The 22498-nt window shown below is 47.3% G+C and overlaps 2 protein-coding genes and 1 non-coding gene across 5 annotated transcripts in view; 1 reads left to right on the forward strand and 2 right to left on the reverse strand.

Moving 5' to 3' along the window:
* The window catches only part of LOC138498482 (zinc finger protein 84-like), a 32705-nt gene extending 26917 nt beyond the window's left edge, over positions 1-5788 (reverse strand). For all 3 annotated transcript variants that reach the window (XM_069622242.1, XM_069622241.1, XM_069622240.1), the window contains exon 1: positions 5628-5788. The gene's annotated coding sequence lies outside the window, so the exon portion shown is untranslated. The remainder of the gene's footprint in view (positions 1-5627) is intronic.
* LOC138498471 (zinc finger protein 84-like) overlaps positions 1-22498 on the forward strand; it is a 762144-nt gene that overhangs the window by 540738 nt on the left and 198908 nt on the right. The gene's annotated exons all lie outside the window — the stretch shown is intronic.
* On the reverse strand, positions 20153-20314 carry LOC138498970 (U1 spliceosomal RNA). The gene has a single exon (XR_011279057.1). It is a non-coding gene; the product is annotated as a U1 spliceosomal RNA (small nuclear RNA).

Here is a 22498-nt window from a genome sequence, read left to right on the forward strand (position 1 = left end):
GCCATCGAGAAACCCTTTAAACTATAAAAAGACATTCGTAGCATCCAGGCAAGAGTGAATGCCAAGTGGCTCCAAATCACATGGTGGGAGCTCATCTAATTGGCCAACGACCCTGAATAAGGGTTTAATGACATCAAAGTGGAAGTTCGAGCCCTGTGATTAATGACCATGCAGAACAGGTATGTGCTAGACCTGTTAATAGCAATCGATGGAGGTGTTTGCCGAAAAATGGGGGGCGCATGTTGCACATTTGTACCTTCTGGAAACGCGGAGAATGGGTACCTCTCACATGAGATAGCAGCAGTGCATGACTTCAGAGAGCGTATGAAGGACGAAGGAGGGGCACAGCCCAGCACTTGGTTTGATGTTTTCTCCTGGGTACCTTCCTGGCTAGGAATGACCATGAAACTTCTCATACCACTCATCGTCTTTTTGCTCCTCATTTTTTGTGTGCCAATTAGGACTCCGATGCTGCGCAAATGCAGTACCTAATGGTGCGCTGATGATGGTAACAATGGGCCGTGCAAATGGATATATGATATGATATGATATTTTATTTGTATCGCGCTCGTACACAAGTGTTTCAGAGCGCGAATGGAGTGGCGCAAATCAAACATGAGGCAGAAGTACAATAGATAATTCAGAGCCCAAATATAGAATGAAAGCTATATACAACACAGGGCACAGAGTGGATAATTTATATCACACAACCATAAAGGAGCCTAGAGAGTTACAATGGTGCAAGGAAGTATGGGTGGACTTGGAGGGTGTATTTATATGACCTGTACCCCAGATGAGTATGCTAGAAGGGGGTAAAGCCTCCGAGCGGTATGCAGAGCATGGATGCCAATAAAGGGGACACCTGCATGGGATGAAGCAGTGGCATTAGAAGAAGCACGTAAAAGATTGGAGCAGTTACAATATTTGTTACTTAAGTAACGAAAGGGGGAATGAGTGGAAGGAGAGGGCATTCTGAACCTCTTTGCCCCCATTCCTACACTTACTGGGTAGACCCAGTTGTGGTTGCTTTGGTTCCAGGGACCCAGCCTCGGAGCACTCGTGCAGGAATACCCTCAGGAACTGTGACCCCCCCTTGTAACAGTGTGAGACCAGAGTTGAACGAGACTCCATTTTGTAAGCCATCGACTCCATTTTGTAATGGTAGGATAGTTGTCAGGTTTCAACGTAGCCCTGCAGCTCTCCCAGCCAGGCGCGCACAGTGAGCAAGTTCCTCCCGCACCTCCTCCCCTTGCCGTCTCTGCAGTTGTACGTTTCCCATGAGAGACTAGCTGCGAGAATGCAACAAAATTCACACTGTATCGTCTGTCTTCCATCTCACTTCACTGATCCAGATACAGCCCTGAGCAGGGTCCAGGGCAAAAGCCATCCGTCTCTATAAACCTGCCCCCACACCCAACAGATCCTGGCCATAAAAAACGTAATCCCCATACCCCTTAAGACAGAGTCAACAGCAATAAGTGACCCTTGAGTCCGTTTGATTGTTCACGCCTTAATGAGGACAGAGCCAACGTGCTTTTTTGCATGCAAAATCATGTAAACTCAATAATGGGGCAATGTGTGTACAAGTGAACAATATAGCATATATGTGTGACCAGAAGTTCTTATGTTAAGCTTAATAATGAAAGTGTGATGTATATTAACATATGGTACAAAAATGCTCATAGAAATAGATTGCAACAGAACAATGCATAAACAGTTTAATACTGTACACGCCAGCGCTAAGCTACCTCATTTTCATAAGTTCCAATGTAAATATATGTACGATATTGTGTAAACGTAATACAGCAGCTAATCACTCTCGCCAAGTTACATCTGCTGAGGCTGCATGCACAGACCCGTAGCCATTAACTGCGTTTAATGAAAGATGAACGCTGATTCAAACACACGTTTTTAATTTCTTGAGGAGTTCTTTGTTACGGTGAGAATAGCCAGATAGAAAACATAGGGCCTCATTACGAGTTTGGAGGTAGCCATGGAGCTATTAGCTATTAGCTCCATGGCTGCTTCCAAACCGGGCTCCATTACCAGGTTCCTGCAATGAGGAATAACCGGGCCATTCCGACATAGGAGGACCCGGTAATTCCTCCTTGCAGGAACCATTTGCCATTCCCATTTGAGCCCCCATAGGGATCAATGGGAATGGGGAGGGAGGGAACAATGGGCACATTACAAGTGTCCCGTTGTTATCTCCCTCTTCCCCTCGCGGGACCCGGAAAAGAGGTCTGGTTTTACCAGACGTCTGATCCGGGTCCCGCAAAGGGAACCTCATAATCGGCCCTGACGGAATGAAGGGGGCCAGTCCCGTACCGGCCCCCTCAATTCCGTCAGCGCCAGGGTCGTAATCAGGCCCATAGTATCTTCTAAATCAGTATAACCAAAATGTAATATAGTAAGCCGCGTGTAAAGGCCTGTAGGTAAGATCTGTTTCTGAAGGCCTTGTTTCTTTGTGCAACGAGGAACTATACGGCAAAGAGGTTTCGATTCTCTGCTACCCTTCATGGTGTCAAGACAGGTTAGCAGAGATTTAATGATGTTTGGACAAGCAGCCACTAAACCCCCCACAATGAAATATATGCCCATGATGGTATGTGCCTCTTGTGACCCATTTGTTTAAGTCATAGATTTAGAGCCCTATTTGTTGTTTATCAGATGGACATCCCAGACCACACAATGACCCCAAGAGCTCTGCCCCGTAGTCAGTATATTCTGAAATTGTCTGAACAGGTTAAGCGCTGTATTCAATGGAAGAATCTTAACCTAGGCCCAATAGTAAATTAACCTGCATTTGAACCACGCTTGTATAAGTGTTTAAATAACAGGTCTTTGAGCTCGCAGGACAAGCTGATTATGGTAGTGAATAAATGGGAATGTGTGGCCACAAGGGCAAATGTTAAATGGTTATTTAATTTGCAACACCGCAACAACTCGCCACTCCACATGCCAATCCGATGATCCCAGCTGACCGATTGACCTAGGATATGTCATCTTCTCACCACGTGCCCTCAAGCCAACCAAATGCTGACCCTATGGCACCTATAGGTGTCGCTCTTAGCAAACAATCCCAACTGTTCATGTGCCTCCTAGGCCTTCCCTCAGCTCGATGATGATTGTGTTGTATATAATTGAATTGTAACATGTTTTCTGCAGAGCGCTCTCGGTGTAAGCAGAGTAGATTCTGCTTGCCCTATTTTAGATAAAGTCGTTGATACCACTAGCACTTGGTCTTGATCTCATTCCCTCCTGGGGTGCGTTTTTACTGACTCCGTTGGGAGAATTAACTGTATTTTTAGGGGCCTCTCACTTACACTAGTACAATTGCCATGCCAAATGACATACCTAATGATTGCAATGCTCCTGCACCAGTTCTCAGTACTGCCTGCGAGTCCACTGCTAGCACAATTGCCATGCCAAATGACATACCTAATGATTGCAATGCTCCTGCACCAGTTCTCAGTACTGCCTGCGAGTCCACTGCTAGCACAATTGCCATGCCAAATGACATACCTAATGATTGTAATGCTCCTGCACCAATTCTCAGTACTGTCTTAGAGCACACTGCTAGTACAATTGCCATGCCAAATTCCATACCTATGATTGTAATGCTCCTGCGCCTAATGATTCCAAGTCTCCTGCACCAGTTCTCAGTACTGCTTCAGAGCCCACTGCTAGTACAATTGCCAAACCAAATGCCATACCTAATGATTGTAATGCTCCTGTGCCTAATGATTCCAAGTCTCCTGCACCAGTTCTCAGTACTGTCTGCAAGCCCACTTCTATACAATTGCCATGCCAAATGCCGTACCTAATGATTGTAATGCTCCTGTGCCTGATTCCAAGTCTCCTGCACCAGTTCTCAGTACTGCCTACAAGTCCACTGCTAGTACAATTGCTATACCCAATGATTGTAATGCTACTGCACCAGTTCTCAGTACTGCCTACAAGCCCACTGCTAGTACAATTGCCATGCCAAATGCCATACCTAATGATTGCAATGCTCCTGCGCCTAATGATTCCAAGTCTCCTGCACCAGTTCTCAGTACTGCCTACAAGCCCACTGCTAGTACAATTTCCATGACAAATGCCTACCTAATGATTGCAAGGAACCTGCACCAGTTCTCAGTACTGCCTACAAGCCCACTGCTAGTACAATTTCCATGACAAATGCCTACCTAATGATTGCAAGGAACCTGCACCAGTTCTCAGTACTGCCTGCAAGCCCACTGCTAGGTCAAATGCCATACCTAATGATTGCAAAGCTCCTGCACCAGTTCTCAGTACTGCCTACAAGCCCACTGCTAGTACAATTGCCATGCCAAATGCCATACCTAATGATTGCAATGCTCCTGCGCCTAATGATTCCAAGTCTCCTGCACCAGTTCTCAGTACTGCCTACAAGCCCACTGCTAGTACAATTTCCATGACAAATGCCTACCTAATGATTGCAAGGATCCTGCACCAGTTCTCAGTACTGCCTGCAAGCCCACTGCTAGTACAATTTCCATGACAAATGCCTACCTAATGATTGCAATGCTCCTGCATCAGTTCTCAGTACTGCCTACAAGCCCACTGCTAGTACAATTTCCATGACAAATGCCTACCTAATGATTGCAAGGAACCTGCACCAGTTCTCAGTACTGCCTGCAAGCCCACTGCTAGGTCAAATGCCATACCTAATGATTGCAAAGCTCCTGCACCAGTTCTCAGTACTGCCTGCGAGGCCACTGCTAGCACAATTGCCATGCCAAATGCCATACCTAATGATTGCAATGCTCCTGCACCAGTTCTCAGTACTGCCTACAAGCCCACTGCTAGTACAATTGCCATGCCAAATGCCATACCTAATGATTGCAATGCTCCTGCGCCTAATGATTCCAAGTCTCCTGCACCAGTTCTCAGTACTGCCTACAAGCCCACTGCTAGTACAATTTCCATGACAAATGCCTACCTAATGATTGCAAGGAACCTGCACCAGTTCTCAGTACTGCCTGCAAGCCCACTGCTAGGTCAAATGCCATACCTAATGATTGCAATGCTCCTGCATCAGTTCTCAGTACTGCCTACAAGCCCACTGCTAGTACAATTGCCATGCCAAATGCCATACCTAATGATTGCAATGCTCCTGCGCCTAATGATTCCAAGTCTCCTGCACCAGTTCTCAGTACTGCCTACAAGCCCACTGCTAGTACAATTTCCATGAGAAATGCCGTACCTAATGATTGCAAGGAACCTGCACCAGTTCTCAGTACTGCCTACAAGCCCACTGCTAGTACAATTTCCATGACAAATGCCTTCCTAATGATTGCAAGGAACCTGCACCAGTTCTCAGTACTGCCTGCGAGGCCACTGCTAGCACAATTGCCATACCTAATGATTGCAAAGCTCCTGCACCAGTTCTCAGTACTGCCTACAAGCCCACTGCTAGTACAATTTACATGACAAATGCCGTACCTAATGATTGCAAGGAACCTGCACCAGTTCTCAGTACTGCCTCTGAGCCCAATGCTAGAAGAAATGCCATGACAAATGCCGAGCGTTGTGAAGGATCATTTGCCACGTCCTCCGTTTTAAAGGACCCAAGCTACAGTCAGGGATAAAAAACCTCTCACCTCTCTCAGGTCACTACGAGGTCCAAAGGCGGGAAAAACTCCAGAAACGAAGAAGAGGCTTCTAGGCAAACAAGGTGGCCCTGGGTCTCCAATCTGATGGCCCTCAAATACAGCGCGGGTAAGAGTTCATACTGCGCATGTGCAGAGAAGCAGTCTGTCTACAGAGAGCCTGGCAAGTAGTTATAGAAGCACCGTGCGCATGTGCAGAGAAGCAGTGTTTTAGAATTGATCCTGGCCAGTAGATTGTTCTGATCGTGTCTCTGCAGTGAGTGTGTTTATTAGTCTGTAGGGTTACAGTATGCATGTGCAGAGAAGCAGTTTACTGCAGGAAGCCTGGCTGAAGGTACACAATGCGCATTACCTTCTCGGAAGATCATGAGTGGATGCAGAAAATGAACCTGGCCAGTAGGATGTGGGTTGCACCGCGCATGTGCAGATAAGCCGTTTCCCTACATGGAGGGGGGTATCTGTACTTGAAGACACTCTGCGCATGTGCATAGGATCCCTATCTCTATAGAGAGCCTGGGTAGTAATCTGTAGGGTTACAGTGATCACGTGTGAATGTCGTCCTGTAGGAAGAGGGAATTCTGCTCTTTCCTCTCACTCTCTGGAAGGCCGCAGTGTTCACGCATGGCCCCCGGACTGTACACAGGGAGTGAGTGACACAGGGAGTGAGTGACCTGTGTGCACTGATGTGAAGTGGTGCTGTGTCCTGTATATACAGGGAGGGGTGCTGTGTTCACGCATGGTCCCCGGACTGTACACATGGAGTGAGTGACCTGTGTACACACAGATGTAAAGTGGTGCTGTGTCCTGTATATACAGGGAGGGGTGCTGTGTTCACGCATGGTCCCCGGACTGTACACAGGGAGTGAGTGACCTGTGTACACTGATGTGAAGTGGTGCTGTGTCCTGTATATACAGGGAGGGGTGCTGTGTTCACAAATGGTCCCCGGACTGTACACAGGGAGTGAGTGACCTGTGTGCACTGATGTGAAGTGGTGCTGTGTCCTGTATATACAGGGAGGGGTGCTGTGTTCACGCATGGTCCCCGGACTGTACACAGGGAGTGAGTGACCTGTGTGCACTGATGTGAAGTGGTGCTGTGTCCTGTATATACAGGGAGGGGTGCTGTGTTCACGCATGGTCCCGGACTGTACACAGGGAGTGAGTGACCTGTGTACACACAGATGTGAAGTGGTGCTGTGTACTGTATATACAGGGAGGGGTGCTGTGTTCACGTATGGTCCCCGGACTGTACACAGGGAGTGAGTGACCTGTGTGCACACGTATGCAAAGTGGTTCTGTGTACTGTATATACAGGGAGGGTTGCTGTGTTCACGTATGGTCCCCGGACTGTACACAGGGAGTGAGTGACCTGTGTACACACAAACGTGAAGTGGTGCTGTGTCCTGTATATACAGGGAGGGGTGCTGTGTTCACGCATGGTCCCCGAACTGTACACAGGGAGTGAGTGACCTGTGTGCACTGATGTGAAGTGGTGCTGTGTCCTGTATATACAGGGAGGGGTGCTGTGTTCACGCATGGTCCCCGGACTGTACACAGGGAGTGAGTGACCTGTGTGCACATGTATGCGAAGTGGTTCTGGGTATTGTATATACAGGGAGGGGTGCTGTGTTCACGCATGGCCCCAGACTGTACACAGGGAGTGAGTGACCTGTGTACGCACAGATGCAAAGTGCTGCTGTGTACTGTATATACAGGGAGGGGTGCCGTGTTCTTGTTTGTTCCCCGGCAGGGGCAGTGCTAGGCATGTGCAGAAAGTGTGGCAGCACTTGGCTCTGTGCCTGCTAGGGCCCGTGCTGAGGGTGCTGTTCACTTTCTCCCCATGCATGCTGCAGTGTGGGTCATGTTCTCAGAGTGCCTAAACTTGCTGCAGTCCACTCTGAGCACACACCTAGATACCATCATCTCCGTGGCCCACCAAGTGAGTGCAACTGCCTCCTCCGCTGCCTACACATCCAAACTGAAAAATGTTTCCAGACCCTTTCTATCCACTGACAGCCATAGGCACTCATTGGGGCACGGCTAGATTACTGCAATGTCCTATTTGCTGGGTCCTCCTTCCAAAACGTACGAAAGCTCCAAAGTTTTCAGAATAACGCGCTCTGAACAGCTCTCAACATTCCCAAATGGGAACACATCTTGTTGATACTAGTTCTCATCCGAGAAACTGACCATCGGTTGTTAGGGCCATTTCTCAGATGGGAAATAGCTGCTTCAGTGTGAGTGGGCTAGTTCCCATTAGAGAAATGGCCCTTTTTTGCCTCCTAGTGTCCAAGTCCTGCATAATAATGGGAACTAGCCCACTCACACAGAGAAGGCTAGTTCTCATTAGAGAAATGGCCCTTTTTACTCCCCTAGTGGCCAGGTCCTGCATAATAATAGGAACTAGCCCACTCACATTAAGAAGGCTAGTTCCCATTAGAGAAATGGCCCTTTTTGCTCCCCTAGTGGACAAGTCCTGCATAATTATGGGAACTAGCCCACTCACACTGAGAATGCTAGTTCCCATTAGAGAAATGGCCCCTTTTGCCCTTAGTGGCATATTCCTGCATACTAATGGGAACTAGCCTACTCAAACTGAGAAGGCTAGTTCCCATTAGAGAAACAGCCTTCTGACCTGCAGAGGCAGAAAGGTCCTCTCGTCTAATGGGAACTAACCCATTCACACTGAAGCAGCTATTTCCCATTAGAGAAACGGCCCTCTGACCTGCAGAGGCACACAGGCCCTCTCGTCTAATGGGAACTAGCCCATTCACACTGAAGCAGCTATTTCCCATTAGAGAAACGTCCTTCCGACCTGCAGAGGCACAAAGGTCCTCTCGTCTAATGGGAACTAACCCATTCACACTGAATCGGCTATTTCCCATTAGAGAAATGGCCCTCGGAACTGTAGAGGCAGAAAGGTCCTCTTGTCTAATTGAACTAGCCCATTCACACTGAAGCAGCTATTTCCCCATTAGAGAAACGGCCCTCCGAAGTGCAGAGGCAGAAAGGTCCTCTCGTCTAATGGGAACTAGCCCGTTCACACTGAAGCAGCTATTTCCCATTAGAGAAACGGCCCTCCGACCTGCAGAGGCACAAAGGTCCTCTCGTCTAATGGGAACTAGCCCGTTCACACTGAAGCAGCTATTTCCCATTAGAGAAACGGCCCTCCGACCTGCAGAGGCAGAAAGGGCCTCTCGTCTAATGGGAACTAGCCCGTTCACACTGAAGCAGCTATTTCCCATTACAGAAACGGCCCTCCGACCTGCAGAGGCAGAAAGGTCCTCTCGTCTAATGGGAACTAGCCCGTTCACACTGAAGCAGCTATTTCCCATTAGAGAAACGTCCCTCCGACCTGCAGAGGCAGAAAGGTCCTCTCGTCTAATGGGTGTTAGGGAGAATTCTCTCTTTAGGCTGAATTTCCTAACCTAGTGAGTCCCCAAGCAGCTTTGCTGGATTTGTGGAGTTTGTTTTTTTTCTCTTGCCAAGAGTCAGACTCTTTTTCTCCCACTCTTGGACATGGTTCATGGTGTTCCATTGACAGTTAATGTGTTTTATGGGCTACGGGGTCCTTTACTCCATAGGGTCTCATGTGTTTTTACTATGTGTGTTACACAGCACCCTCCGTGCAGTAACACAGGGGTGTCATAGTGACACCCCACCATAGACTCCATACCATGGGCCTTACTACTGTCTCCCAGGGCATGTAAAGTCACCATTGGCTTTACTAGTCCCAAATTATGAACAGAAACCAGTACAAACCATCATATTGTGGACGTACTGGTTGGGGAAATTTGATTGCCCCGGGGTTTGTTAGTCGAGGGGGCACATCTCTGTCCCCCCTGATCGAGTTTTGGCTGGTGGCAGTGGATACTACTTTTTATATTCGACTGCGAATATATCCCTATGGGATTTTCCCATTCTTCGAGGCTACCAACTTTAATTATTTAAATCTCATAGCCTCGAAAATACCGCCGGTTTAATTATTTAATATGAATTCGCCTGTTGGTATTTTTTGCCAGGACTCAATTCTAAAATGGCGTTTGTGTTCTCTTCTGTGACTCCAACCCAAGTCGAGCCCTTTGTTCCACTTTTTGGCGGGCTTCTCCACAGAAGCCTCCAAAAGTGGTGCCACTCTGTCTGGTTACCACAAGGGATGTGGGAGGGGGTTTAGGCACCCTGGACTGAGTTACCTTGGTAACTCAAGTCACACTCTTGTGTGATTGGCCCAAGTGGTGAGCCAGGCGGCTCACCACTTAGCATGTTTGATTGACAGCTAGGCTGAGTGAATGGGTGAATGGGGTGTGCTGCATAAAAGCAGGGCTTTGGGGACTGGAACTTTAGAAGTCACCACAGGACCTGAGAATCCGACGAGGGAGAAGCTGAGCTGACCTACCACGACGACACCACCGGTGGAGCCCTGCGGAACCGACTCACCACTTCCCGACGACAGAGAAGATCTCCTGGCTGGAGAGGTTTCTTCCCCTGACTGGTGGGCACAACCAGTTTACCTTCTTCACTTTGCATCCCAGGACGTCTTGTGGTCGAATTGCCCGTGCCAAGCACCCCGGCAACCGGATAGCCACTTACCACTGAACCGCGAATAAAAGGACTGCTCCTTTTACCTGAGAACTCTGCGGCTGGTTTCTTCCCTGACAGTGCAACGGACTCCTGTGTTCCTCCCCGACGAGATCCTCTCTTCCCCCGGACGAAGCACCAACTTGCATCCGCTGCCAGGAACAACTGCCCCCGCTGGAGTATTCTCACCACTTTAAGGTACCGTGTCCGCCAGGCCTCCCTTTCTAAAGATTGCTACAAGGTAATAATAACCCCTTAACCTTCTGGACTTGGCTGGCCGCCTTGACCTTCTAACTGGTCCCTTTCATTTGGTCCAACTCTTTTTGAACCTTTGCAAGACTCTTGTGCACTTCAACCATGTAACCTTGGACACATTTCGTTCTGATCCTCTTAAAGTGGATCCGGCTTTCTGAACTCTAACTTCACGGTTTTACTTGCTTTCCTCTCTTGTTTTGTTGTTATGAAAGTGTTGGGATCTGTTTCATATTATACTCTCTCCCTTTTTAAACGAATTATTAGAGTGCCATCTGCGTTAAACACTCACCGCTGTCTGAAAATAAGTGGGGCTTTACTTAAGACTTGTCTAATATTCTTCTATCTTTTAGTGACCGTGTTTTTGAATTGCTTACTATTAGTGCCTGTGTGTTTTTCTAGATGCGGTTTTAAATAAATAATTATATCTCTTTTACACCAAGCTCTGGTCAGTGTTTACTTGTTCTACTATGTTCTTTTGACCTGTTGTGAATACTCTGTATACTGCCTAACTCTTCTTGAGGGAAGTCTGACTGCTCAGCCACAGCTACCAAGTGAATCTGTGTGGTACAGGCTGCTACCAAGTGGGTTTACCGCCAAACACCTGTAGTCTTAAATCTTTTGCAGTGGTCCCAACGGGAACTGCACAGGTTTCTGCCTAACACTGGTGTACAGCGGTGGGATTTGTATTGAGTATACACTTTAGAGTGCTTTTTGAACACTTTAGGACAACTAACCACAGAGCTCAGCACTAAAAAGCTGATTTTCTAACTATGTCTGCTATGGAGAGTTATACCCTAGAATCATTGTCTGCCAAAACTGCTGATTGCTTAAATGTATTGTGTAGACATAAGAATCTCTCTGAGAAGGGCAAGAAAATGGAACTTATAGAAAGATTGTTAGAAAACCAAAGTCTGGGTAGTACAGAGGAATCTACTCCCCCCCCCCCAGCAAATGTAGAAAACAGTGATGGTATTGATCTGAATCAAAGTCTTGATAATGAGTCAGAAGAGGAAAGTGAACCTAATGAAGTTAGCCACTCTGAGCCTCTGTCCTACATGTAACCCTGCTTATTTTGAACTTGAAAAAATGAAGCTTGAATTAGAGTACAAACGGGTTATTGCTCAATCTGAAAGAAACCAAGAGCTAGAGTTCAGAAGAATGAATGCCCAGGCTGAGCAGAAGCAAGCTGAATTAAGACTCAGAGAAATAGAGCTTAATCATGAACTAGAAATGAAGAAGTTGTCTGTGGAAAATGCTTCTCGCTCCTCTGGTTCCTCTAGGAGTTCCAGTCCCAAAAGACCCTGGATGCCTAAGGAATTAGTGGGTATGTATGAACCTAAGTTGGATGTGTTGGATTGGTTAAAAATGTTTGAGTATAATCATGGGCTCCTGGACATCACAGGGAATGAGTTACTTCCCTGGTTGTTCTCTAGGCTTCCCCCTGTTGCAACAGATGTGGTAATGGAGTTGGGGGAGGCGGATAAGAAGGATTATGAATGTGTGAAACTAGCTTTGATAGCTAGATTTGGGAAGACCCCTTCCCAGTACCTTAAGAGGTTTTGGACCCTCAAAAAGCATGATGGTACCCCTTGGGCTAACTGGGTGAGTGAAAGTTTGAAAAACGTAGAGGGATGGATTAAGGGTTACAGAGTTAACACTTATGAAGGAATGAAGAATCTTCTAATGTTGGAGTCAATTTATGATGCCTGCTCTCCTGAGCTCAGACAGCACTTGGCTGATTCAAAGGAATTAGATTCCAGGAAGGTAGCTAAGGCTGCTGACTTGTGGGTTGCCAACAGGGCCACTCACAAGGATTCTGGGGCTACTCAGAAAAAGGATGAGGGAAAACAGCCAAAAAAGGACTCCAAAGAGAATTCTAATAATTCCAATTCCAAAGAGGGCCCCAAGCAAAACCAAAAGGGTAAGCCACAAGGGAAACAAAATCAGGCTAGTGTACCTCCTGGTGCCAAACCAGAAGGAGGTCAGAACAAGCCACCATTCCAGAAAGCATTTGGTAAATGCTTTGTTTGTGGCTCTACTGACCAAGTGAAAGGAGATCCCAGATGTAAGGGTAAACCTTCAGGGGTCCAGCTTGTCTCCTTAGCCTTTGCTCCAGAGGAGGAAGCACAAATGGCAAGTGGAAACATTCTATTACTGGCTGATGAACCCATTGGAGTCTCAGCCAGTGTTTCTTTAGTGTCTCTAGGATTGTGGGAACAACAGAACTTAGATGTCTATAATTCTATCCCAGATATTACTAAAGAGTATTATAAGGACAGTGTCCAGGTGAATGGTCACGAGACCTCTGTCATTAGGGACACTGGGGCCAGCATAACTGTGGTGGACAAATCGTTTTTTTCAGGCTGAGGATTTTGCTAAGGCACCCAAATGCCTCACCAAGTTCGCTGGAGGGCCTGTACAGATGCTTCCCCAATTACCAGTTCTCATCCAGTGTAATGATATGACTGTGAAGATACCTGTCAGCATACAGAGTGAGGTGCCAGGAAGGGTTCTGCTGGGTAATACTTTGAAAACTCTTGGAGTAGTGTCACATACCCCCAGACCTCCTAGTAAAAGGTTACAGGAGCTCACCAGACCTACAAGGGAGAGAACCATGAGAGGTACCCCCAAGGAGATGATGAAGAAAGAGATTACTCCTGCTCCACTGGAGATGTCAGCTGCTGTCTCTAAGAAACTAGAAGGAAAAAGGAAACCTAAAACTTTTAAAAAGAACCTCACAGCAAGCACTCCAGTGCAGCCAACAAGGACTGCCCCTAGGTTGTCCAAAGTTACACCAGTAACACCCCCTCCAGCTGAGGCTGAGAGGGAGTTACAACCGTGTGTGGTTGAACTAGACTCTGAAGAAGAGCTAGTGGAAGGCCAGGAACTCATTGGAGATCTGGATCCTGTTGACCATCCTGAGCTGCAGTCTTTACTGGCAGAAGGTGGACCCAACAGGTCAGACTTCAGTAAGGGACAGAGAGAATGTCCAACTCTGGAAGGTCTTCGCCACCAGTTAGATGCTCAGGCTGAAGGGCAAGAGCCTGGGATATATAGGTTACACTGGGAAGATGGCCTCTTCTACAGTGAACCAACAGAGTCTGCACCTGGGGACAACAAACAACTTGTAGTACCCCAAGAAAACAGACCACAGTTCTTGCAGTTAGCCCATGAGATTCCTTTGGCTGGTCACTTGAGTTTCAAGAAGACTAAGGAAAGGCTCTCACTCTACTTTTATTGGCCAAAGATGGGGGCTGACGTAGATAAATACTGCAGGAGCTGCCACACCTGCCAGACTTCTGGTAAAGTTGGCTCCAAGAATGTGGCACCTTTAGTGCCTCTCCCTGTAGTGGGATTCCCATTTGAGAGAGTAGGGATTGACATTGTTGGTCCCCTTGATCCTCCAACTTCCTCAGGCAACAGGTTTATACTTGTAGTAGACCATGCTACTAGCTACCCTGAGGCAATTCCTATGAGGACTGTTACAGCTCCAGCTGTGGCTAAGGTCCTCCTTGGTATTTTTTACCAGGGCTGGGTTTCCTAAGGAAGTAATCTCTGACAGGGGGTCGAATTATATGTCCCACTACATGAAAGCCATGTGGAAAACCTGCAGAGTTACACAAGTTCTCAACCGCATACCACCCTCAGACAAATGGACTGGTTGAAAGGTTCAACAGAACCATGAAGAGCATGATAGGTGCTTTAGAGGACCCCCTTAAAATAAAGTAGGACCTTCTACTGCCATGCCTTCTCTTTGCTTATAGAGAAGTCCCTCAGAAGGGAGTAGGTTACTCTCCCTTTGAACTTCTTTATGGTCACCCGGTCAGATGTCCATTGGCCCTGATTAAGGAGGGGTTGGAGAGTGCTCCTTCCCGCAAGCCAGTCAGAGTGACTGACTATGTGATAGGTCTCCGAAGGAGAATGTCCCAAATGATAGCAGAAGCAAGTGATAACTTGAAAGCTGGACAAGCATTGGTCAAGCACTGGCATGACCAAAAGGCTAACATGGTTGAGTTTACTCAGGACCAGCTAGTTCTCGTTATGATTCCAACAAAGCAGAGGGCCTTGCAAGACAAATGGATAGGACCCTTCAAAGTTGTGGGTAAACTTGGAGAGGTCAACTATCTGGTGGACTTGGGCTATCCCAAGGAGGCTCCAACAGTCTGCCACACCAACAGACTAAAAGCGTATGTCTCCAGACCCAATGTAGGAGCTTTGCTTCTAGCATCATCCGAGGAAGAAGAAGAGAATGAAGCTCTTCCTGATCTCCACAGAGGCTTACCTTTAGACGAAAAGATTGAAGGAGTAAATCTCTCTTCAAATCTGACACCTGAGCAACAGGAAGAGTGCAAATCTATGTTAAATCAGTTTGCCTCTCTGTTCTCACTTTCACCAGGCTTGACCCCTGGGGGACAGCATGACATACTCACTGGTGACTGTCTGCCAGTCAAAAGCAGAGGTTATCGAATGTCAGAGAATGTAAGAACCCACATCAAAGGTGAGGTCAACAAGATGCTTGATCTCAGGGTAATAGAGCCCTCTACTAGTCCATGGTCCAGCCCAGTTGTGTTAGTACCAAAGGCAGGATCTAAAGAACTTAGATTCTATGTGGATTACAGAGCTCTTAATGCAGTCACTAAGACTGATGCCCACCCTTTGCCAAGGACAGATGAGTTGGTGGATAGACTTGGTGCAGCCAAGTTCCTCAGCACATTTGACTTGACGTCAGGCTATTGGCAAATAGCCCTGACAGACCATGCCAAGGAGAAAACTGCATTTTCTACCCCAGTTCGCTTATACCAGTTTAAGGTTATGCCTTTTGGATTGAAAAATGCACCTGCTACATTTCAAAGGATGGTAAACCAGGTTCTGAATGGGATGGAGGACCTCTGCATGGCATACTTGGATGACATAGCAGTGTTCAGCAATTCCTGGGAAGAACATGTGGACCACCTGAGATATGTTTTGCAGGCTCTTGAAAAGGCCAATCTGACCATAAAGGCAAGTAAATGCCAGATTGGACAGAGTAAAGTGGTCTACCTTGGACATGAGGTAGGAGGTGGAGGAATAAGGCTTTTGCCCAGTACGATTGAAGCTGTGCAAAATTGGACAACACCTACTACTCAGACTCAGGTGAGAGCCTTCTTAGGCCTCACTGGGTATTACAGGAATTTCATTGGGAACTATGGGTTCATAGCTTCTCCAGTGAATGTCACCTCCTCTCCTAAATTCCCTTAAAAGGTTAGGTGGAATGAGGAATGCAATCAGGCCTTTGAAACCCTGAAAAAGGCTTTTTGCCAAGCCCCAGTACTCAGAGCTCCTGACTATCACCAAACTTTCATTGTGCAAACAGATGATTCAAATGTAGGAATAGGTGCAGTCCTCAGTCAACTGGATGGGAAAGGTAGGGAGCACCCCATTTGCTTCATCAGTAGAAAACTGAAGGATCCTGAAACAAGGAGGGCAACCATTGAACGAGAGTGTTTTGCTATTGTGTGGGCTCTGAAGAAGTTTAGGCCATACTTGTATGGTTCTACTTTTGTCATTCAGACTGACCACCAACAATTGAGATGGTTAATGTAAATGAAAGGGGAAAACCCAAAACTATTGAGATGGTCAATCTGCCCGCAAGGATTTGATTTCACCATTGAGCACAGGTCAGGGTGTCACCACCAAAATGATGATGGTCTCTCTAGGATGTATGTCATCGACTAGAGGTATGAGATTCATCTAGGAGTGGATTAAATCCTCCTGTCCCTTAGTCTGGGGGGGCGAGTGTTAGGGAGAATTCTGTCTTTAGGCTGAATTTCCTAACCTAGTGAGTCCCCCAGCAGCTTTGCTGGATTTCTGGAGTTTGTTTTTTTTCTCCTTCCAAGAGTGAGACTCTTTTTCTCCCACTCTTAGACATGATTCATGGTGTTCCTTTGACGGTTAATGTGTTTTATGGGCTATGGGGTCCTTTACTCCATAGGGTCTCATGTGTTTTTACTGTAGGCCTCATTACACGGTAGGCGGTAAACCATGGCGCTATTAGCGCCATGGTTCATGCCGGTAATTTACCGGTACCGCCTTGGAGGAAAGGGGAATTACCGTCCTATTCCAAGGTTAGGAAGGTGGTAATTCCTCCTTCCTCCATTGCCCTTCTCCATTCCCATTTTTGCCCCATAGGGCATAATGGGAATGGGGAAGGCGCTAATTACGGTACTGCAAATTGCGGTACCGTAATTAGCACCCTGGTCCCTTTGCGGGTTCGTTTTTTACCGCCTGCTAAATGTACCAACCCGCAAAGGGACCTCGTAGTAAGGCGGTAAGGGTTTACCGGTACCGGTAAAATACTGGTACCGGTAAACCCTTACCGACTACCGTGTAACGAGGCCCTATGTGTGTTACACAGCACCCTCCGTGCAGTAACACAGGTGTGTCATAGTGACACCCCACCATAGACTCCATACCCTGGGACTGACAACTGTCTCCCAGGGCATGTAAAGTCACCATTGGCTTTACTAGTCCCAAATTATGAACAGAAACCAGTACAAACCATCATATTGTGGATTTACTGGTCAGGGCAATTCGATTGCCCCGGGATCTGTTAGTCGAGGGGGCACGTCTCCGTCCCCCCTGATCGAGTTTTGGCTGGTGGCAGTGGATACTACTTTTTATATTCGACCGCGAATATATCCCTATGGGATTTTCCCATTGTTCGAGGCTACCAACTTTAATTATTTAATTCTCATAGCCTCGAGCATACCGCCGGTTTATTTATTTAATATTAATTCGCCGGTTGGTATTTTTTGCCAGGACTCGATTCTAAATTGGCGTTTGTGTTCTCTTCTGTGACTCCAACCCAAGTCGAGCCGTTTGTTCCACTTTTTGGCGTGCTTCTCCACAGAAGCCTCCAAAAGTGGTGCCACTCTGTCTGGGTACCACAGGGTGTGTGGGAGGGGTTTAGGCACCCTAGACTGAGTTACCTTGGTAACTCAAGTCGCACTCTTGTGTGATTGGCCCAAGTGGTGAGCCGGCCGGCTCACCACTTAGCATGTTTGATTGACAGCTAGGCTGAGTGAATGGGGGTGTGCTGCATAAAAGCAGGGCTTTGGGGACTGGAACTTCAGAAGTCGCCACAGGACCTGAGAATCCGACGAGGGAGGAGCTGAGCCAACCTAACACAACGACACCACCGGTGGAGCCCTGCGGAACCGACTCACCACTTCCCGACGACAGAGAAGATCTCCCGGCTGGAGAGGCTTCTTCCCCTGACTGGTGGGCCACAACCAGTTTACCTTCTTCTCGTCGCATCCCAGGACGTCTTGTGGTCGAATTGCCTGTGCCAAGCACCCCGGCAACCGGATAGCCACTTACCACTGGACCACGAATAAAAGGACCGCTCCTTTTACCTGAGAACTCCGTGGCTGGTTTCTTCCCTGGCAGTGCAACGGACTCCTGTCTTCCTCCCCGATGAGATCCTCTCTTCCCCCGGACGAAGCACCGACTTGCATCCGCTGCCAGGAACAACTGCCCCCGCTGGAGTATTCTCACCACTTTAAGGTACCGTGTCCGCCAGGCCTCCCTTTCTAAAGATTGCTACAAGGTAATAATAACCCCTTAACCTTCTGGACTGGGCTGGCCGCCTTGACCTTCTAACTGGTCCCTTTCTTTTGGTCCAACTCTTTTTGAACCTTTGCAAGACTCTTGTGCAGTTCAACCGTGTGACCTTGGACACATTTTGTTCTGATCCTCTTGAAGTGGATCCGGCTTTCTGAACTCTAACTTCACAGTTTTACTTGCCTTCCTCTCTTGTTTATTTCTTATGAAAGTGTTGGGATCTGTTTCATATTATATTCTGCTTTTCTATCCCTTTTTAAACAAATTATTAGAGTGCCATTTGCGTTAAGCGCTCACCGCTGTCTGAAAATAAGTGGGGCTTTATTTAAGACTTGTCTAATATTCTTCTAAGGGAGTGTATATCTTTTAGTGACCGTGTTTTTGAATTGCTTACTATTAGTGCCTGTGTGTTTTTCTAGATGTGGTTTTAAATAAATAATTATATCTCTTTTACACCAAGCTCTGGTCAGTGTTTACCTGTTCTACTATGTTCTTTTGACCTATTGTGAATACTCTGTATACTGCCTAACTCTTCTTGAGGGAAGTCTGACCGCTCAGCCACAGCTACCAAGTGAATCTGTGTGGTACAGACTGCTATCAAGTGGGTTTACTGCCAAACACCTGTAGTCTTAAATCTTTTGCAGTGGTCCCAGAGGGAACTGCACAGGTTTCTGCCTAACAATGGGAACAAGCCAGTTCACACTGAAGCAGCCATTTCCCATTAGAGAAACGTCCCTCCGAACTGCAGAGGCAGAAAGGTCCTCACGTCTAATGGGAACTAGCCCGTTCACTCTGAAGCAGCTATTTGCCATTAGAACAGGCTTGTCCAACCTTTTTGAATGTGGGGCCGAAGCATTAACTTTTTGTCACCCAGTGGGCCGGCGAGCCAAAAGTCAACAACCTCACCCAAAGCAGTATATTAAAAAGCAATATTGTGTGACCTTTGACACAATAGCATCACAGGCAGTGATAGCCATGCAGTCCCAAGGATAGCTTTCGGTGTCATGGGCAGTGATCAAAGGTTAGTTGCTTGTGATTTCTTTCAGTGTCTATGTGTTAATATTTTTCAGAAATATTGGGCGCGACCGAGCGTAGCGAGGGAGCTACAAGATTCTAGGGAGGGTTTGGGGGAGTTCCCCCCCCCAAGAATATTTATTTTCAAATAAGGGGTTAAAATGGTGCATTTTACAGCAGAAAAGGTGACCAAAAAGCCATAAGTTTACAATCAGTTCTAAAGGGGAACATGAAAATTCCATGTCACCAACAGCAGAAAAGAACATTTTACAACACAACACATTTTAATGATCAATGGGCCTCATTCCGAGTATGGCGGTAAGGGATAGCGGCCACCGGTAACGAGACCGGTGGCGGTAATCCCTTACCGCCATACTCCGAGTTCCCTCTGCGCCCTCGCCCTTAACGCCTGCTTTGAGCAGGTGTTAAAGTCGAGGGCGCAAAGGGGCCCCCAAGCCAATAACGGTGATCGTAATGAACGGTCACCGTTATTTGCATCTTTCCCATTCTCATTGAGCCCTATGGGGGCTCATTCGGGAATGGGGAAGAGCCTTGGTGAATGGGGAATTACCGCCCCGCCAACCTTGGAATGGGGCGGTGATTCCGCCATCCACCAAGGCACTGCCGGTCCGGGTACGGCGTCAACCAAGGCGTTAATAGCGCCATCGGTTAGCGCCGTACTCGGAATGAGGCCCAATGTGTCCACAGTGTAAGACAGCACTGTCACTGATGTAACACATTGCCATGGTGGTTTTACCCAAAATATGCCTCTGTAGCAACATGTCTATGCTGGGTGTTCCCAATTTAGGCCAGCATTGTCCTGTACAAAGCATGATTGATGCCGCCTGAGCATGTGCAGTGTGCCCAATACATATGGCAGCTTATCTCTGTAATACACATTACTTCTGTGGTGATGAAAGAAGCATAATTCAATTCAACAGATAAAATGTGGAAACGCGATCACCCAAAGGTGAACCTAATTGAAGAAACGCAATGTGAGCACAATCTAAAAGTATGCAACCTAGCCGGCCGAGTGCACGCTTTACCTTTTCTTTCACCAATAAATCGGGGGTAGAGCGCGAATGCAGTCCCCCACTACCATAAATAATGCACTCGTGTATCCCGCATTTGGGAACATAGCAGGGGTCAGAAAATCCGATGTGCAATGGGTAAGCCTCACCCTGGGAGATCTGCCCTTGAGATCACATTCTCCCCTGCCAGCTAAGTATGAGTTGCATGCAAGAGGGCAGGGGTTGGGTCAGTTCTGGGAAGCCCCGCTAAGCGAGGGTGAGAAGGCAGGCCCTGACCCAGCCCCAACCCCCCAATCCCTGGAAGCTCTGAGCGTCTGCAGAGCTGCCTGTCCCGCGTGTAGGGGGAAGCTCCAGCAGGCAGAGCCCAGCAAAAGAGCAGATTGTAGCGCAGTTCCTTTCTCCCATCAGGCGCTGCTCGGCCCAAGATTTGTATAAATAGCAGGATGGCTCGAGCAGGCCTGTTGCAGTCTGCCCACTGGCCTGTCGGCCCCACACGGGCCCATGGCCCTCTGAGCGTAGCTGCTCAGCGCTGGCCCCATTGACACCATCATAATCATCCTGGACCTCGACGCTCCACCACCCCTGAATCTCAGAGTTCTGCTCAATGTCAATGCTGAAGCTTTGACATCTTTGCCATAACCATATGTAGTGTTGTGTCAGCCGAGCCTGCACAGCGCCAAAGGCAAGTATTCCCTTGTCAGGGCCCAGAGGTCACTGAGTCTTCCAGTGCCATCCACTTGGCACGGCCTACTGTTCCCAGCGTTTTTTACCCGCAAATCAGCACCACTGCCAAACAGAACTGCATCATTGGGGCCCATCGCTGCTGCTCTCCGACTTGACCCCAGCCCAGGGCAAAGGCACCCATGCTTCTGGTCTGATGCTGAAAAGCCTGGCTCTGCTGAGATCCGAAAGACAAGAGCTAAGGTATTTTGGGAACATAGTACTATTGTTTTTTGTGTTGCAACTGTATCAGCTCACACCTCTCCTGAAGGGTATAGGCTGCCCTCAGACTGCGCTACCAAAAGAGTGAAAATAAGTTATACCTGTTGGGCTTGCCTGTTTCACTTTTATGATTGGGATCACTGCTGCATGGGTATTACGCGCGTTATAAATAACCTATCATATCAGATCATATCATAGATCACAGATCAAGATCATAAGCAACTTCCAGAAACCTTGGCAGGTAGTCCACTGAGGCCCATTTGCAGGTTGCAGTGTGTTATTGGGGCACTACTAGGGTAATATATTGTGCTGTACATGTGGTATTCACCATGCTTTGATACCCCACTGGCCCCATCTATAATGTCCAATGTACTTGGTATAATGCATGGACATTTTCATCAATCCGCACTGTGCTTAGAGGTAAATGTAACTGAGCTCCCGCTGTTCTTCTTTGTCTCGAGACGAGGAAAAAAAAGGCACTGCAAAGGTTAAGTTTCTCAGCTTCACTCGTATTTTCTCCAGAGCTGCAGCAACTATTCAAAGTGTACTCCGATCCATTTTGTGAACAAACTCAATCCACTAACAAACGAAAACTTTGGTTCCCATTGATTTGGATTTGGATTTTGTTTCTTTTCTATACATTTCTGGAGAGCATTTTTTGAAAGGTTGTTCTTGAGTGTGTAGATTATTTGCTATTGCCCACTTTTGCTGAATGGCAATTTCGACAAAACATTTTGTTGCTGCATTTTTTTACGCTTTTTTACCCAAAAAATATAGATGGTAATTTTGGGTAAGGTATATAGAAAGTGAGGGGGCAGGGATTCTGCCACCGGTTTTTGTGGTAAAAAAAAGCAATAAAATTGACGCAAATGAATGTGGTGAAATTGGCATTCGCCATAAAAAATGCAGAGAAAATGTATTGATACGATTATGTATGAGTCCACAGGTCAATCACAGCATGGTTGGGATTTGTAAGGGGGCCATGGTGATTGAATCGGGTTTACTGGTGAAAGGATGGTGATCCAGCACAGAGCGGCTCCTTTTGTGCCAATGTTTCCAAGTCTCCCCCCAAAAATATTGTGACTGATGATGCTGATAGCAGTCTAGTAGAGTGAGTGTGCGCTCAGAATTCTCATTCATCTTGTTCTTTTATGTGTCCCGAATAGAGCACAGAGTAGTTTTGCGCACAGGCACATTTAAAAAAAAAAAATCTTTTTTTTACTCAAGCGTTGTCCAACATACGGCCTCGCGGGCCACATAAAATGGCTTGGTGGGCCACATTATGGCCCGCGGGCCGTATGTTGGACAACCTTGCATTAGAGAAACAGGTCCTCTCGTCTAATGGGAACTAGCTCATTCACACTGAAGCAGCTATTTCCATTAGAGAAACGGCCCTCTGACCTGCAGAGGTACAAAGGTCCTCTCGTCTAATGGGAACTA

This window comes from Ambystoma mexicanum, chromosome 5q (assembly GCF_040938575.1).
Source record: "Ambystoma mexicanum isolate Mex_15411 chromosome 5q, UKY_AmexF1_1, whole genome shotgun sequence".
Classification (NCBI taxonomy): Eukaryota; Metazoa; Chordata; class Amphibia; order Caudata; family Ambystomatidae; genus Ambystoma; species Ambystoma mexicanum.